This window comes from Chlorocebus sabaeus, chromosome 21 (assembly GCF_047675955.1).
Source record: "Chlorocebus sabaeus isolate Y175 chromosome 21, mChlSab1.0.hap1, whole genome shotgun sequence".
Taxonomy (NCBI): Eukaryota; Metazoa; Chordata; class Mammalia; order Primates; family Cercopithecidae; genus Chlorocebus; species Chlorocebus sabaeus.
In genome coordinates this window covers 118057184-118075516 of record NC_132924.1, presented here as the reverse complement: position 1 = coordinate 118075516, position 18333 = coordinate 118057184, and the positions used below count along the sequence as shown (strand labels likewise).

The 18333-nt window shown below is 37.7% G+C and overlaps 2 pseudogenes; both read right to left on the bottom strand.

Moving 5' to 3' along the window:
• Positions 1 to 6254: 6254 nt before the first annotated feature.
• Positions 6255 to 11540, bottom strand: LOC103227164 (importin subunit alpha-1-like; annotated as a pseudogene).
• Positions 11541 to 11662: 122 nt separating this feature from the next.
• On the bottom strand, positions 11663 to 12580 carry LOC119621603 (etoposide-induced protein 2.4 homolog; annotated as a pseudogene).
• Positions 12581 to 18333: the final 5753 nt, after the last annotated feature.

Genomic DNA, 18333 nt, shown 5'->3' with positions numbered 1-18333 from the left:
TAACGTGAGGCAGGACAATATACTTGTATTTTTTCCATTGAATAGCCATTTTTTGCTAGCACCACTTATTAAAGAAACCGTCTGCTTCGATACATGAACTGAAATGCAACAATTGTCACATATCACATTTCTGCATATAGTACATATATTTCTGGTTCTCTTTTACTGTTTACCTATTCCTTTGCTATTATCATTTTTGTATTCTAGTGACTTTGTAGTCAGCTTTAGTATCTGACAAGCCAAGAACCCTATCGCTATTTGATTGTTTCATAATTTCAGAAGCCATTTTCTAATATTTATCCATTTTAGTTTTAAACATGACATTCTTTTTTTTAAAAAAAAAAAGTAAAGTAGCACTTTGTTAAATGTTTATATTTATTTGAAAATAGGAAAGAAATATTCTGCATCCTGAAACACGGTATGACCTGAAACTTTATTCAGATCTTTTTCCCTTAATACAATGTATAGATTTCTCTGTGGAGATACTGATCAGTCTTTTCAAATTTATTCCAAAATACTTTATAGTTTTGCAGCATTTTGTTGTTCTTCATTTTCAACTCAAACAAATTGTTTTCAGTATAGATAAGACCTATGAGTTTTGTAAGGTTATTCTTTATCCAGCTAGCTTCTCTTATTAATCTTAGTAGATTTTTACTAGGGTATATATCCATAATAAGTCAAAGATAAAACAACCAAAGAAAAAATATTTGTAACAATGTGACAGATAAAAGATATATTTTTTTTAACATACAGAAAACTCTTACAAACCAATAAGAAAAAACAGAAATGTAATCGGAAATCCTGTGAAGAGCATAAAAATGTAACCACGAAAGGCAAACACAGAGAAAAACAGAAATAGCTTATAAACATTTCAAACAATACTAAAACTCATGACATTAAATAAATGCAAGTTAAAACTAGAATCAGATTAATAAAAATTACCACTAGATTAGCAAACATTTTAGTTTGATATCATATAGCTTTTAAATGGCAGTAAGACTGAAGTATTCTCGTCAGCACTTCTAATGGTAAATTCAATTTAAATTACATTTATGTTCAATAGGTACTACCTATTTGGAGAGAAAATTACCAGTATTTATAAAAATGTTAAATTCATGTACCTGCCAATAAGTAAATATATATTATAAATTTCCAAAACAAAATCTTTTGCATAAAGAATGATTAACTAGAAACCTGATGTATCTAAGAACTATCAATAAATCAGCTTGATCAGAGCATAAACAGTCCTATAGAGCAGGGGCAAAACACAGATTGAAAACAAAGATAAGAATGAGATTGTGTAATGGAAGAAGAGCAGTATATTCCCTTTTCAGTTCCAAAATGTCTGGGAGGACCCCTAGTGTAGTGCCTTATCAGAACAAATACATTTGTACTAGATAGTCACTGAAGCACACAAAGTAGCAAGAATGCACAGATATTTCCTTCACTCCTTACAAATGCACCCTTTATGCCTAAAAAATAGCTACTTCACTCTGAACACTCTCCTTCTTGCTTTCTTTCATGCCCCTTGAGCCTCCTCTACTGCTCGTCCTTGACCCTAGGGCTCCAGGCTCAATCTTCAAGGAGTTACATAAGAGGCTCTGCTGCTGTTCAATGGAAATTCAATGAATCACTAGATGGGATGGGATAGATACTTAAGAGTTAGAGCCATTGTAAAATATAAAACCTTTCTCTCTTGGCTGTCTTTCACAGCATAAGTCAGCTGCATTACTCTATTAAAAAGTTTGCATACTTATTCCAAAGGTGTATTCCTTGAATAAGGAAGGAATGAATACAGGGTCTGAAAGGAGAAGTGAAATTAAAGCTTATCTTGCCACATCATACTCTGTGGAATGGAGTAAAATATATTAGAGACCAGATATTACTGTTATTTGGCTGCTTTGATATATTTCAGCTTCTTCTGCTCTAAAAAAAAATAAAAAATAAGTAAATAAAAATTTCACCTGGGCCCTGGAATGTTCGGTGAGATTCTTCCTATTAGTAACTGAGCCACGTGTTGACCATGGAAACGCTGGGAATAAAGGTAATTCTGGAATGCTATTCTCATGGCTGGTAGAGCAATGACTTGGCTGCTCTGGGAGCTGGATTACTATGGACTGCTGAGGAGTTGCCATGATTCCTTCCCACCTGGTAATAGCACTTCAATAGCTGGTAAAGATGGAAAGTCAGGCCAGGACACAGCAGAGGACCAACTTCACCAAAGCTGACCTCCAAGGAAAAACTTCAAGTTCCAACAATTAAGACAATAGTGGAGTAAATTGGAAAGCTATTTCATTTTTTAAATGGGTGCTTTTATATAGATACTGAAGGAGAACAAGATATTTCAAAGCTTGAAGATTAAGTCTGCAGAGACCATGAATGATGGAATACTTCTGTGGGTTTTTTTTTTTCCACTTCTGTAGATATAAAAATGCATGTACCCTTCAACTCACTAGAGTCATTTGATCTATTTCGGTATATTGTGCTTGACTAGAATCCAACATTCAGTTTCACGGCCAGCACTTCCATGTAATTAATAAACCAAGCTTTTTTCTCTGAAAACATTTCTTTTAATACCCTGTCTATACATGCCAGGAACATAACAATTCAGGTTAAGGATACTAAGGATTATCAGACGGAAGAGTTCAGAGTCACCATGTCACCACATCAAGCCTTATGGTCTTTGCTTTTCTATCAAACTGTATTTAGAATTCTCTTCCCAACTTCCTAGTCTGTTTGACTGATAGACACAGCTCATCACTCAAAAATTCAGCTAACAATGAAATCCTGCCTGTTCCCTAGCCGTCATGCACAATAAACTGACAACAGTATTCTTTTCGCTGCCTTCTGTATCCAGGACAGTCTCTTATTATGGTATGTATTATTTGAGACTTTTATTTCAGTGGTAACAACTCTACCAAATGTTAAGTGGTAATTATAGAAATAGAAAATGAATGTAATCACCCCCAGAAAAAAAGACTGGATGCGAAAAAATGTATTGGATTTTCTTTCTCAGTCTCTCATCTTGGCTCCTTATTCATTTCTGTTTGATTTTCTATCTTTGCAAACCAGTTTTTTCATTTTCTCCAGCCACATACTGTCATATGACTGCCACATAGCTCTTGTGTTTATTTATACGGTCTAGCAATATGCAAGGATTCATTAGCATTCAGAGCTCAACTCATACTGATAGAGAATGGTTGAACCTGCTAGAATTAGTGGGCCACAGGATGAACCAGTAATAGCTAATGGAGAAGATACGCAGCATGAGTGCCCAAACCCTTTGGATACGGAAAGTTGTCAGAAACATGGGCAACAACTTAAGCACCCCAAAATTGTTTACTACAATCTGTAATATCATCTTGAACTTATTTACCTAACTAACCTACATAGAAGGGAAATTCCCTGTGAGAAGGTAACATACAAGATTACCTTTTCACTATATAATGCTCAAACTGTGCCATGTAAGTGCCCAATATTATTTATTTATCTCTTTTGAATGAAACATTCATCAATGTGCAGATGGACTGCCATTTTATCAAGGTTTAAGAAACTTAGGTCCAAATTATAGCCTTATATGGAATATTTGTAGGAGATGGGGCAAAATTGTATACAGTAGTGTTCATATGAAAGCATCTTTGTCCATGTTTTAAGCTATTAAACAGTATAGCAAAGTGATTTTTAAAATAGGCTTTGCATTCAAGCAGACTAGAATTTAAATAGGGATTCTGACACTTTATATAATGTGAGCGTAGTTGCTTAACTACTAAATCTCAAATTCGTATATAAAATAAAAATGATAATACTCCATAGGTTTATTTTAATATGAAAATGAGTGTATTAGAGTGTTTGATAAGTAGGTAAAAAATTCATACTCGACAATAGCACTTTTTCTAAATTCCATCATAATTTCTTCATTTCTTTTTATCCTTACATAGCTCTAAAAATTAATTTTTCTAACAATGCCTATCATTTAGGCTAATTCCTGCTGACATTTGGGGAATTGTGTTAATCTAATCAAGAAACTGTTCAAATCTTACGGTAAAATGGGTTGCTTCTGTAAAGATTTTCTTGGGACTGATTTAATTTTTAGACGTTGATTTTTTAATGATCTTACTGCAAACAAAAACCTGTTGAATTTTCTTGCTTTTACTTATTCACACTTAATAAATCTATCAACAATTATAATAAATTACCATTTGTAAACATTTTCCTATTTCTCTGTTGATCATTTGAGCCACATCTCCTTTAATTCATGTCATTTAAGAAAACCTCTTCTTTCAAAATTATTTTTCTAAATGCTACAGAATTGTATTTTCACATTTGAAAAATGGAACTGAGAAAGGACTTCACTCTAAAACAAATTCCAGAAAAATTAAACAAGAAAAGAAGAATTCTAAATTGCTAGAAGATAAATTTAATATTTATCTATTTTTTAAAATAACTTTCTTAGCTTTGAAAAAAATATTGAATGAAATAATACAAAAATGTATAAAACTTAGACATAAAGACAAAATCATTTCTTTCTAGGTAATACGTCACACAGCTATTTAGTGCATACTAAATTAAAATAAGCAAAACCATTTAAATCCCAAAAGTTGATTTGATAAAAAAAAATCTTAAAGCAATAATTACCAAAAGAAAACGTAACATCAATGAGTCTATGTATAAAAATATACATATTTGAACTTATTTCTCCTACCTAACTGAAATTTTTTATCCTTTGATCAACATCAACTAAATCACCTCAGCCCCAAGTAACCAACCACCTTCTCCTCTCTAGTTCTATGACATCAGCTTTTTTAGTTCACGTATGAGTGAGATCATGCAGTATCTGTCTTTCTATTGTACAACATGGAAACCATAGTTAATAACAATATACTGTATTCTAGAAGAATTCTAGGAGAGTTAAGTTTTCTCACCACAAAAATGATAACTATTAGTGGTAATACATATGGTAATTAGCTAGATTTAGTCATTCCACAATGTATATCCACGTTATAGCATTACGTTGTACACAATAAGTACATATAATTTTATCTGTCAAAGTAAAATAAAATCATAAATATATATGTAAAACAAAACTCATAACAAAGTTAGGAGGGAAAATGGCATAAAAATTTAGAAAGCAATCTACAACATGTTATTAAAATGGCTATACTTTCCCATCAATGTCTTTGTCATTTGGACTGCTATAACAAAAATGACGTAAACCGGGTGGCTTAAACAACAGAAATTTGTTTCTCACAGTTCTAGAGACTGGAAAGTCCAAAGTCAAGGTGCCAGCCATTATGGTTTCTGGTGAGGGTCCTCTTCCTGGTTACATTTTCACATAGCAGAGAGAAAGCGTGGTGGGGGCTGGGCAGGCAGGCAGTCTCCTGTGTCTCTTAGAAGGTCACTGATTCCATCATGAGGGCTTTATCCTCATGACCACTTCCCAAAGGCCCTATCTCCAAATATCACCACACTGGGAATTAGTGTTTCAACATGTAAATTTTGGGGAGAAACAAACATTCAATCAATAGCCATCTAATATTTACATTTATCGATATCCTAAATATGCCATCCAAAAGTAAAAAGCCACATGCATAAAAACATTTAATAATATAATACATGGATAATATGCAGTAATAGTATTGTGCACTATTATATGCAGTAGTGTATAATATAAAGAGCCAGACTATCTAACAATAGATTTTTCCTTAATAAAAATCATAAAACATGAAGCTATTAAAGTTACAAGTATAAAAACTACTTAGCAAAGTGAGAAATGTACATAACTGAAAAAAAGATACGACAAGTTATACAGTATGATTATGTCTATATTGAAGTTATGTGTGACAGATAAGACCTAGATAAAAATATGGGGAATCTAAATATTTAATTTATTAGAAAAGCATAATCATAAGTTAATTTTTTAAATTGACATATGGGTTTACAGTCTTGGGGGTTTTTTTTTCAAAGTAAATAAAAGGATGGACTTTAATCTTTATTTACAGGATGCCAAGAGATATGAAATTCCATGTAGAAATACGAAACCCATTCAGAGGACAAGCTTCATATGGTATATACATGTTGGAACTGTTCAAGTTTCAGTGTAAAACATGCTACAATAACAAAACACATTTAAAAACAGTTCTTAGAGAAACAGCAACACAAACTTATACCAAACATAGGACACAACAACTGTATGCCTCGGCTTACACGATCTAAATGTTAAAGGTTGCAAGAGTCTCATTCTGAACATAGAGGGTTTAGCTTTCAGAGGTAGCTTCTGGCACATTTTGATCTTCTTCTTCCTCTACAGAAAAGTACTTCCCAATGAAGCTTAACGAAGTCTTATATACAAACTCATTTGCATGGTTTTGTAGAGCTTCAATTTTGTCTAAGCCTCCACGTTCTTCAATCATTATACTAAGTTTCTCAGTTTCACCTAGTTTCTCATCAACCTGAAAGATATTTGAAATGGCATCCAGAGTAACCAGAATAATTTTGGTATCTTTCACAGTTCAGGGGTTTGTCAATGGTTCTATTATGCCACAATGAACAAGGTATACAATCTGTTCAACTGTTCCACCACTTGTAGAGTTGGTCACAGCCCCTATGGCTTCCTTTTGTGTCTTAAAATCTGTCTTAGAGAGAACACTGACTAATCTATGGTTCACAGCTTGCTGTATCTGTTCCTGAAGGCCAGCTATGATGGTTGACGTAGTCTATGTAGCTTCCTTCTGAACGTTAGTTTTAGGTTGGGAAAGACGGTAAGTGCTCCTTCATCAATAACAACCTGAGCCTGTCCATCTGTACCAGTGACCATATTCCCTATGGCTCTTAGTGTAGGAGTCACAATTGGCAATTCAGAGCAGGAGTCACAATTGGCAATTCAGAGCAGGAGTCACAATTGGCAATTCAGAAGCTCCTAGAAGCTTCATGAGTTGGGTCACAACTTCTGTTTTCGTGACCATGAATCTGGAGACTATGGATCTGGAGAAGATCCAGAATGGTCCAGGAACTACTGTCACTGAAGGATCTAATGGATTTTTGCCAGATTGTTCACTATGGTCAGACCTTCAGTAAGGTAGGAATCAGCCCAGCATGTATCTACTAATACTTCTAGATTATTGTGATGAAGGAGCCAAACTAAAGTAGGAAGAATTTTCTCAACAGCACCTAATGGGGCTGCAGGATTCTGTTGCAACAAAGGTTTGTAAGTGTCTGGGTGAGATTACATAAGTAACCACATGCTAAAGATAACATATCAGGAACTGTAAGAGCCAATAGTGGGTCAGCTATAATGCCTCATTTCTGTACTGTCTTTTCCCTTGTTCTTGAATCTGTTCAGTTGGGCAGCTGGTGAATTCGCATTCTTGTTGGTGAACATGGTTATGAGTCAAAGGGAGAAAGCTGTTCAGCAGGCCCAGGCTTCCACGGGAGACAATGCAGGGCTCGCTGGCTGTAGGGCAACTGTGCTCAAAACTCCCACCTTGGGTCAGCCCGAAGACTGTGTGTCTTCATTATACATTGTGCAATGACAATTTTTTTTAATGAAATAATAGCTAAACTTAAAGGGTTTTTGCTTGGTAGGTTTCTTGAAGCTTGATAAGACAATGTGTGTGGCTAGGATTGCCAGATTTAACTAATAAAAACAGAGGACTCCCAGATAAATTTGAATTTTACTTGAACAGCGAATGCTCTTTTACTATAGGTACTTCCCATTCAATATCTGGCACATAATTTTACTACAAAAGCATTCACTGTTTGTCTGAAATTCAAATCAGGATGGGTGTTGTGCAATTTATCTGACAATCACGCTTGTGCCATTTAGGACCTCATACCTACTCCAGACATTCACCACTCATATTAATGGTGCATAGTTATGCCCCAGTATGCATGGGATGAAGGTGATGGGAAGGTTTAACACTCATTGGAAAAAGCAACCTTGGCTTTTACCAAATAAAAATATGTTCCACTTTTTATCGTCACAATACGTATTTTAGGAAATCCTGATTTGATCCATGAGGGCCAGAAATGAAAACATTCTGAAACAAAATTAAGAGAAGAATAAGGAATGAGATAATGAAAACTGAGATCATGGGAGATAACAGGAACTAGCATTTTCCCAAGTTTTCAAGCCCAGGTCAACTGCGTGAAACTAGTCTACAGCATACATCCTGAGAAAGCCCCAGTAACAGGTCCTTGTATTGTACACTTTGCATTTTCAAAAGACCCAACTAAATAAAACATTTGGAGAAGATCCAGAATGATCCAGGAACTACTGTCACTGAAGGATCTAATGGATTTTTGCCAGATTGTTCACTTTTGTCAACGTGTGTTCATGGTCATCTACGGATAAACAATGTTGCCTAAAGGGCAGTGCATAGCTGCTTCTAGATTGTAGATTTATTAGCTAATAAAATGCTTCATTGAAATTTTATATCCATTTTCTTCTTGATATATTGCAATTCACAGCATCTTTAGTCACAGGTGTGAATGGCCTAGGCAAATAGGTCAGATGCAGCAAGAATCCTAAAGCTATAGTCAGCCTGTGGTATTGAAACCTAGAAAGAATACTGGAGCTTAGAGAATAAACAAAGAGTGAAGGAAGGTGAGTGAAGAGAGGTAGACAGGGACTAAAATTCCTGAGAAGTGTTGGATACTCAGAGAACTGCAATGGGTAGCCCCTGTGGAAATGCAGAGGAAGGACTACTATAATCTGGTTTGGGGCAGGTGACTTTGTTTTATTTTTATTAATTAGAAGTGGCTTTAATAGACCCCTCATTCCTATGTGGGTCTATTATGATGCTATACATGATCCTATACATGATCACTGCGATGTATAGGGGCTACAGATCAACTTTTGTAAAAATGGAGTCAAGAGGTTTTTGGCGGCCGGGCGCGGTGGCTCAAGCCTGTAATCCCAGCACTTTGGGAGGCCAAGACGGGCGGATCACGAGGTCAGGAGATCGAGATCATCCTGGCTAACACGGTGAAACCCCGTCTCTACTAAAAAATACAAAAAATTAGCTGGGTGAGGTGGCGGGCGCCTGTAGTCCCAGCTACTCAGGAAGCTGAGGCAGGAGAATGGCGTGAACCCGGGAGGTGGAGTTGCAGTGAGCTGAGATCCGGCCACTGCACTCCAGTTTGGGTGACAGAGCGAGACTCTGTCTCAAAAAAAAAAAAAAAAAAAAGAGACTTTTGGCAGATGTCCTTGAACATTCAACTGGCTTGTATGGAATCACCTTATACAATATAACTCAATCTGTTAAGTAGGCCAACATTTTTTGCAAACAATATATTTCTGAACCCAAACTAAGATAATTTAACTACTTAACTACTGCAATAGTCTCTTAATTTAAGTGGTATTCCTATTTCTTCTTTTGATTTCCTGCCATCCAGTTAACACCCAGGACTCAGCATAATATTTAGAGTATAAATCAATCAGATCATATAATGCCCCTGCTTAAACTTTCCAAGGATACTTCTGAGCTTCTGATCAGGATGTGAACTGGAAAGAACATGGCTCCCATTCTTTTAACACAAAAAAGCTAAGCAAACTGCAAGTTCACAGCTTTGAATCTATGAAGAGTAGAAAGAAAGTCATTTCTATTACTAGCCTTAAAACTTATTTAGCTCAGTTCTATGTCCTACATAAAATGTCCAGCTCCCAACAAAAAAATATGAGGCCCATAAAAAGGCAATATGGAACAACACATTGACAAAGACAAAGCAATCAACAGAACCACACTCAGATATGACATGGACGTTGACGATATCTGACAGGAATTTTAAATTATTATGACTAATTTGTTCATGGCTACAAAATGTTCTTTTGAATTCAAGATCAGATGGGAAATCCCAGAGAGTGAAATAGAAGGGGCCAAGTGTGGTGGCTCACACTTGTAATCCCAGCACTTTGGGAGGCTGAGGCGGGCAGATCACGAGGTCAGGAGTTCGAGACCAGTTGGCCAACACAGTGAAATCCCATCTCTACTAAAAATACACACACAAAAAAAAAAAAATTAGCTGGGTGTGGTGGCAGGCACCTGTAATCCCAGCTACTCAGGAGGCTGAGGCAGGAGAATTACTTGAACCCAGGAGGTGGAGGTTACAATGAGCCAAGATTGCACCACTGCACTCCAGCCTGGGCCGCAGAGCTAGACTCCGTCTCAAAAAAAAAAAAAAGGAAATAAGGAAAAGGAAGGATGGAAGGGAGCAGGGAGGCAGGGAAGGGTAGTAGAAATGCTGGAAATGAAACAGTAATTGCAATGAAGACTTTGTACACATGACACTGTGAGAATAAAATTGGTAACCTGAAGATAAGTCAATAGAAATCACAATTCTTTAAAAGGATGTTTAAAAACTCTCAAAACTCAACAATAAGAAAGCAACAAACCTGATAAAAATGAGTAAAGAGTTGAGCCTTCAGCAAAGGAGATATACAGATGGCAAATAAGCATATAAAAAGATGCTTAATATCATTAATGCAAATTAAAACCACAATTAGACACAACCAGACATTTTTTAAATTTATTTTGTTAGAAACAAGCTTTAATTGTATCATGTGAAACTTGTGACATTTTAAAATTGTACAAGTATTTTGACATCTGCCTCCCACATTTTGTGTCTTAAAATGATGGCAAAATACCCACCAATCACAGGATTGATGGGTTTAATGAGTTTAACCCTCAGTTCCTGTTTGCAGCACCCAATATTCCTTTGAAATATGAAAACAGACCTGGCAGTGGCCAACAGTGAATTTCTGCCCCCAATACTAACAGAGTTGAAAAGTTCAGGTTCTCTGAGTGTTATGTTGCAGTGGCACTTGTCCAGAATTGGTACCTTCCCATACTTGGGGGACTTCAAATGTACCAGTGAAAATAGCATTTTCCTCTTCAAGGGAAAGAAAGAAAATCACTTCAAAGCCCAGCGGATCTGTCTGTGAGGCCTTTCCTCCTGTCCCATCGCCTCAGTCTTTTTTATTTTTTATTTTTTATTTTTTTTTTGCAGTGGAGCAAGAGAGACCAATAGCTAACCTGAGTTACAAAAAGCAAGACGGTGATGGCCATAAAGGGAGTGACCAGGAGCAACTGGAACACTCCTTTACCTCCCACATCAAATGGATGTGCTTCACAGAAACACAGAAACACAGAAACACACACACACACACACACACAAAACAAATCCACAAAATACAACAGCTAGAATTATGAAATTCATTCATCCAAGGGTAGTAGATGGCATGAAGGAAAGGTGGGGAGTGGGGGTAAATGGCACAAGAAGAAAAACAAAGTATTCAAATCAGTCCAGGCACAGGGACTGGCAAATGCTAGAAAATAGCTGCAGAAAAATCTGTGTTCCTTTCAGACGCGTGATGGTGTTAAAAATCCACACACCGGTGTCAGGAAGATTCTGCCTTATGTGCACCAGAGACAAAAATTCTGATTCCTCAGAAAGAAGGGAATACACAGAAGAACCTTGGCAGAGTGGGTTCTGTCCCTCGTGGCAGGGGGAAGTGAATACAGCCTCCTTCCTATCTCACCCATGCCCCAGTAGCCTTCAGTTTGGCAGGAGATGGATGCAGTGAAGGGAACTGCCCTAAACAGGTTAAGCTGCTCAGGGCAGACTGCAGGTAGACTGTCCTGTAAGAGTCTGTTGCTTAGCAAGATCACCAAGGGCAAGAGGCACAACTAGAAGAGGTACGCTGTGCCAGGGGTCTTTGCTTCATTGGCACTGATAAAGAACAAGGATAGAGGAATAAAGGAACAAGGATAGAGAAGAGGCAGCCACTGATAATAAGGCTGCACTGGTAATGAAGACTGCATTGCCATGAGAAAAGCCAAGGGCAAACCAAACCCAAAGTAGTAAGACCAATTCCTTTCTATGTTAGACAACTGCTGGTGCACTCCAATTCCTTTATTGAACCAACAATATTTGAAGCAGCACAGTGCGTAGAGAAGAGACATATGCAGGAGACTAACCAGCTGAACAACAAGATGGATGGGAAAGATACTCACAAACACTCCTTGACTGAGGAAAAGAGCCTGCAGCAAAAGGTTGGAGAGCAAGTCAGCAATTACTTTGCAGACACTAGGAAATGGGTGAGGCTTCCTCACTGGTTTCTCGAATGCCAGATCAGCTATATCTTGAAACCAAACAGCATTCACAACTTTGCTAGGCACAAACAAGGAAGCACCCAATGAGCACTTAAGATTGATATGAGGAAGAATTCTAGCCATGACTGAGCATCTCCATGTCGTGATAGATCACCAATAATTCAGGGTGTCACTGACCAAAGCAGAAGAATAAACACTCAATAAAACAGGAGGAGACTGGACCAGAACACTCTACCATTCCAAGCGCAACACCAAAAAGTTCTACTAACAATACATGGTTCACTCTCTCACTCTTACTGTATATTCTTGGCTCTTCTCTGTGCCAGGACACTACTTGCCCTTCTTCAGTGCTGCTCCTCTCCCTTTTGCTGGATTCAAGCATGGAGTTTGGAGACTGTAAAAGTACCCTAGATGGAATATTTGATTCCCCTGCCAAGGTCCTGGAGAAAGGTTTTAACACTGTCAGGCATCTCTTCACCACCCAAACTATCAACTACACAGAGGAGGCGGAAGTACCCCAAAATCTGTCACTATGAAGGATCCATAGCTCCACTGCCATAGCTCTGGCCAGGCCCCTCACCCATGGCAGACCTGATCGGCTTCTCAGCACACAGTCGCCCCCACTCTACTGGGCTGCTCCCAGGGCAGGGGCCACATAGGGCTGCTGCCAGGCATTTTTTAAATAGTTAAAAAGAAAATTTAAAATTTAGCGACATCATGTTACTTAGAAGGATACAGAGCAACTGGAAATCTCATACATTGCTGGTAGAAATACAAAATGTTACAGCATCCTTGGAAAATAGTTTGGCAGTTTTTAATAAAGTTAGACACATGCCTTTGATACATCCCAACAACCTTACTTCCAGATAATTACTCAAGAGAAATAAAAGCTATATTTATGCAAATACCTTTATATATTTATAGAGGTTTTTATTTTTAAAGTCTAAAAATGAGACAATGCATATGTTCTTCAAATGGTAAACTGATAAACTTTAGCAAACCCATTCAACAAGAGGTTGCTCAGGAATAAAAAAGAATGGGCTTGATTCACATGACATAGGTGAATCTCAAATGCATTAAGCCAAGTAAAAGAAACCATATCCAAAAAGCTACATATCATATGGTTCCATTCTATATGACTTATAATAGGATGGGAAACACATCATAGGTTATATTAGTTCATTTTCACACTACTAAGAAATACCCAAGACTGGGTAATTTATAAAGAAAAGAGTTTGAATTGACTCACAGTTCCCACGACTGGGGAGGCCTCAGGAAACTTACAGTTATGGCAGAAGGCATCTCTTCACAGGGCAGCAGGAGAGAGAATGAGTGCCAAAAGAAGAGGGAAGTCCCTTATAAAACCATCAGATTTCACGAGAACTCACTATCACAAGAACAGCATGGGGGAAACCTGGCCCCATGATTCAATTGTCTCCACCTGGTCCTACCCTTGACACATGGGGATTATTATAATTCAAGGTGAGATTTGGGTGGGAACACAGAGCCAAACCACATCATAGGGTGTTAGGGATTGGGAGAGAAGGAAGAGTTGAGTACAAATGCACAGCATAAGAGACTTTGTGATGAGGAAACCCATATTCATCTGTTCTCACAATGCTAATAAAGACATACCTGAAACTGGATAATTTATAAACGAAAGAGGTTTAATTGACTCACAGTTCCACATGGCTAGGGAGGCCTCACAATGATGGTAGAAGAGCAATGGACATCTTAAATGGCAGCAGGCAAAAGATAGCTTGTGCAAGGGAACTCCGCTTTATAAAACATCAGATTTCATGAGAGCTATTCTCTATCATGAGAACTGTATAGGAAAGACCTGCCCCCATGATTCAATTACCTCCCACTAGGTCTTTCCCACAACACATGGAAATTGTGGGAGCTGCAATTCAAGATGAGATCTGGGTGGGAACACAGCCAAACCATATCAAAACTATTCTATTTTATGACTGTGGTGGTCAATACATGACTTCATGCATTTGCCAAAATCTGTATAACTATACCCCATAAACAGCATATTTTACCATATCAGATTTTTAAAAAACCTTTGCAACAGCCTGTATAACCATTAAAATTGAAGCCTATTTCCATATCCTGTACAGTTTTGCATAATATTTCTTCTACCTCAAATTGCTCACTCATTCCATTGCTTACTATGCTACAGCAATACAGTTCTTAGTAAACAAAGTAACTTCAACCCTCATGTTATTGTACTTGCCATCAAATTCCTAGAATATCCTTTTCCCCAGGTCTTTATTTCTTATCTTTCACATCTCAACTTCAATGTCAACTATCAGATATGCACCCTTAACAGTCAATCTTATATTACCTTCGCTCTATCATATTGCCTTGCTTAGTTACTTCACAATTTCCAGAACCTAAAATTATTTTATTTATGTTTTTACTTATTTGTTACATGTTCCCATCTCTAGAATACAAACTCCATGGAGTAAGGTGTCATTTTTCTCCTTTTCAAAAAGAGTAAAATCCCCAGGCATATAACAGCCAAGTGATAAGTATTTGATAAATGAATGACTGAATTTTAAAACTATTATGTTAAGTGTTCTGAGATAATCCCTCCAAATTTCTCCCAGGCAACACTAGACTTTTACAAAAAGGAAGAAAATAAATGGCTTGTATGCAACTATAGTATTTCTACAACAAAGTGGATTATGAATTAATTGGTCAAATAATTTGTAAAAGAGGCTATTGAGCATGATCAAAAGTCTCCATGGTGACCTTAAGGTCCAGAATTCTGTTATAATTTTGTTTGAACACAGATTCATTCATTATTAGACTTCAGTTGTGGTTATCTAAGAAAAAGTATACTCAGAGACAGACTACTTTTTATCTCAAAAAATAATAATACTGACAGTCATCAAGATGGCTGACAAGAGGTGCCCAGCGCTCTTCTCTCCTGAAAAAAAAACACCAAAATAGCAAGTAGATAACCACATGTCCAATAGCATAAGCAAAACCACTGGGATTCAGCAGAAAAGTAACAGTGACCCTGAGGCATGGAAACTTGAGATTGCACCATAAAGAGAGAAGCAAACCAGATGGTCAGGGTCAGTTAAGAGCCAGGAAAGACTCCCCATTGCAGGAAAAATATACATTAGAGATCCCCAATGGTCCACCTTCCCACCACAGATGCTTGTAATCCTAACTACAGGTGAGCCCCTCAACCCTCCCATACCCTGAGCCTACAGGCAGCACAATTATGTTATCCCTGCAAGGGAATTCATACTTCATCTTATCCACCACCAGCACCCAATTTGCTGCAGCCCAGCATTACTTTCAGAGTGGAGCCAACACCAGACTATATCCTGCCCTGGAGCCCAATAACTCCTATATCTCCATATCCTTGGGGCCCCATCAACATTCTCCCACATCTGCCCAGAGGGCTGCAGCATTACATCAGCTGGACCTAGAGGTGGGCCATGTCTCTGATACCCAATTCCATGCAACACCCTACAACACAGGGGATAGACAGTCCAGCATATCAAGAGGCTGCTCCTAAGACATAGGGAGTCAAAGCACATGCTCCTTATAGCCTGAGAGTCACCTGCCCAAGCCTCCACAACAAACAGTGATCCTGCCCCCACCCCAGCAGCCATTGTATACCCAAGCACACCGCCTGGGTACTTAAAATCTAGTCCACCTTGCCTCCCACAATTACTACCAACACCCACATACTTCACCAAGGGGCCCAAAGACCTCTACTACCACGGCCAATACATGTGTGCACCTCCTGAGATGGCTCAAAGATAAGCCTTCTTGGGTCACCACTGTTACTATTGGCACCCATACACACTACCTTGGAACTCAAGGACCAGCCCACCAGGTGTCCCCATGTCATCACCACTGACACCTGCATGCTCTGCCCAGGGTCCGAAGGAGTAGCCCAGGGAACAGACAAGCCAGACTATGGCTGCCACTGCCCGTGCCTGTGCACCACACCCAGGGTGCTGAGGACTAGTCAGCACAGGTTCTGTTGTCACTACCACCAGCGCCCACACACCCAATTTAGGGGCCCAAGAATTGGCCCACCCAGAGTGCACTCTCACCACAGCCAATACCCACACAAGCTATTTAGGGACCTGAGGACTGATTCATCTGGGGCTCACCCAGGCCACCCAGGGACCTGAGGACTGGCCTGACTGGCACCCCAGTTTCCAGCAAAGTCTCACCACAGCCTGCACAAATAACTACAATCACTAGGGAATTCATAGACACCACTGATGTTAATTATAGCCAAAGAAATCATATGGAGATTACACTCTGGCACCCACTCAGAACCTAAGCCAAAGTACCCTAACCAACAGGCACTACAGATAGACCAACAAGAAATCATATTTCCCTATGAAAACTAATCCATAAAATTAGAAAATGCTACAGTTACACCAGATGCATAGATATCAACATAAACATCAACAAGAAACATGAAAAAGCAAGTAAACACAACACCTCCAGAGGAACACAATAATTCTTCAATAACAGACCCCAAAAGAAATCTATAAAATACCTTAAAAGGAACTGAAAATAATAATATTAAGGAAACATAGTAAGATACAAGTAAACACAGATGGACAATACAAAGAAATCAAGAAACTGATTTGTGATCTGAAAGAGAAATTTAACAAAAAAAAAAGATATGAGAAAAGAAACAAAGAGAAATCTTGGAATGAAATAATTCAATGAATGAAATAAAATGTATAATCAAGACCTTTAACAACAGACTATATTAAGAAGAAAAAAAAACAGTTTCTAACCTTGAAGATAGGTCTTTTGAAAATTACCCAATGTAAAAAATAAAAAACAAAAGAATGAAAAAGAATGAAGAAGGCTGGGCATAGTGGCTTATACCTGTAATCGTAACACTTCGGGAAGCCAAGACTGGAGGATCACTTGAGCTCAGGAGTTTGAGACCAGCCTGGGAAAACATAGCAAGACTTCATCTCTACTAAAATTTTAAAAAATTAACTGGGCATGGTGGTGCATGGCTGTGATCCCAGCTACCTGGGGGTGGGGGACTGAGGCAGAAGGATTGCTTGAGCCTGGGAGGTCAAGACTGCAATCAGTCATGATTGTGACACTGTATGAGAGAGAGATTCTGCCTAAAAATAATTAATAAATAATAATAATAAGGCCTACATGACATACAGGACAACATCAAGCAAATAAACATTCAAATTTTGTAGAGAGAGAAGAAATAGGAGAAGGTATAGAAAACCTATTTAATGAAATAATAGCTAAAAGCTTTCCAAGTCTTTTGAGAAGTATAGACATCCAGATACAGGAAGTTCAAAATTCTCCAAATAAATTTAACTCCAAAATTCCTCTCCAAGGCAAATTATAGCCATGTTATCAAAGTCAAAGACAAATAAATAATTATAACACCAGCAAGAGAAAATCATCAAGTCACATATAAGGGAATTTCCATCACATTAGCAGTAGATTTCTCAGCAGAAACTATATAGGCCAGGAAAGAATGAGATGATATAGTCAAAGTGATGAAAGAAAAAAAAATGGCTGTCAAGAATAGTATACTCAGCAAAGCTATTCTTCAGAAATGAAAGAGAACGAGTCTGTACCAGACAAAAACTGAGAGACTTCATCACCACTAGACCAGCCCTACAAGAAATGCTTAAGCAAGTCCTACAACTGAAAGCAAAAGGATGATGTATACCATCATGAAAACACATAAAAGTATAAATAAAACTCACTGGTAAAGCAAATACACAATATGGAAGCAAAAGGAATTAAACCTTATCACTACAGAAAACCACCAAATCCCAAAATAAATAATAGGAGAAGATGAAAAAACATAAGGATATGCAAAACAATCAGAAGCTATCTAACAAAATGACAGGAGCCACTCCTCACCAATCTATAACAACCTTGAATGTAAATAGTTTAAAACCTCAATTAAAAGCTATAGGCCAAATGAATGAATCAAAAAAGACCCAACTATATGCTGCCTACAAGAAACTCACTTCATCTGTAAAGACACATAGACTGAAAGTGAAGGAATGAAAAAGGATTGTCCATGCAATGGAAATCCAAAGCATGCCGGAATAGCTACACTTTGATAAAATAGACTTTAAGTAAAAACAAATAAAAAGAGACAAACAGGATTATTATATAACGTAAAGGAATCAATTTAGCTGGAGGATATAACAATTGTAAACATATATACTCA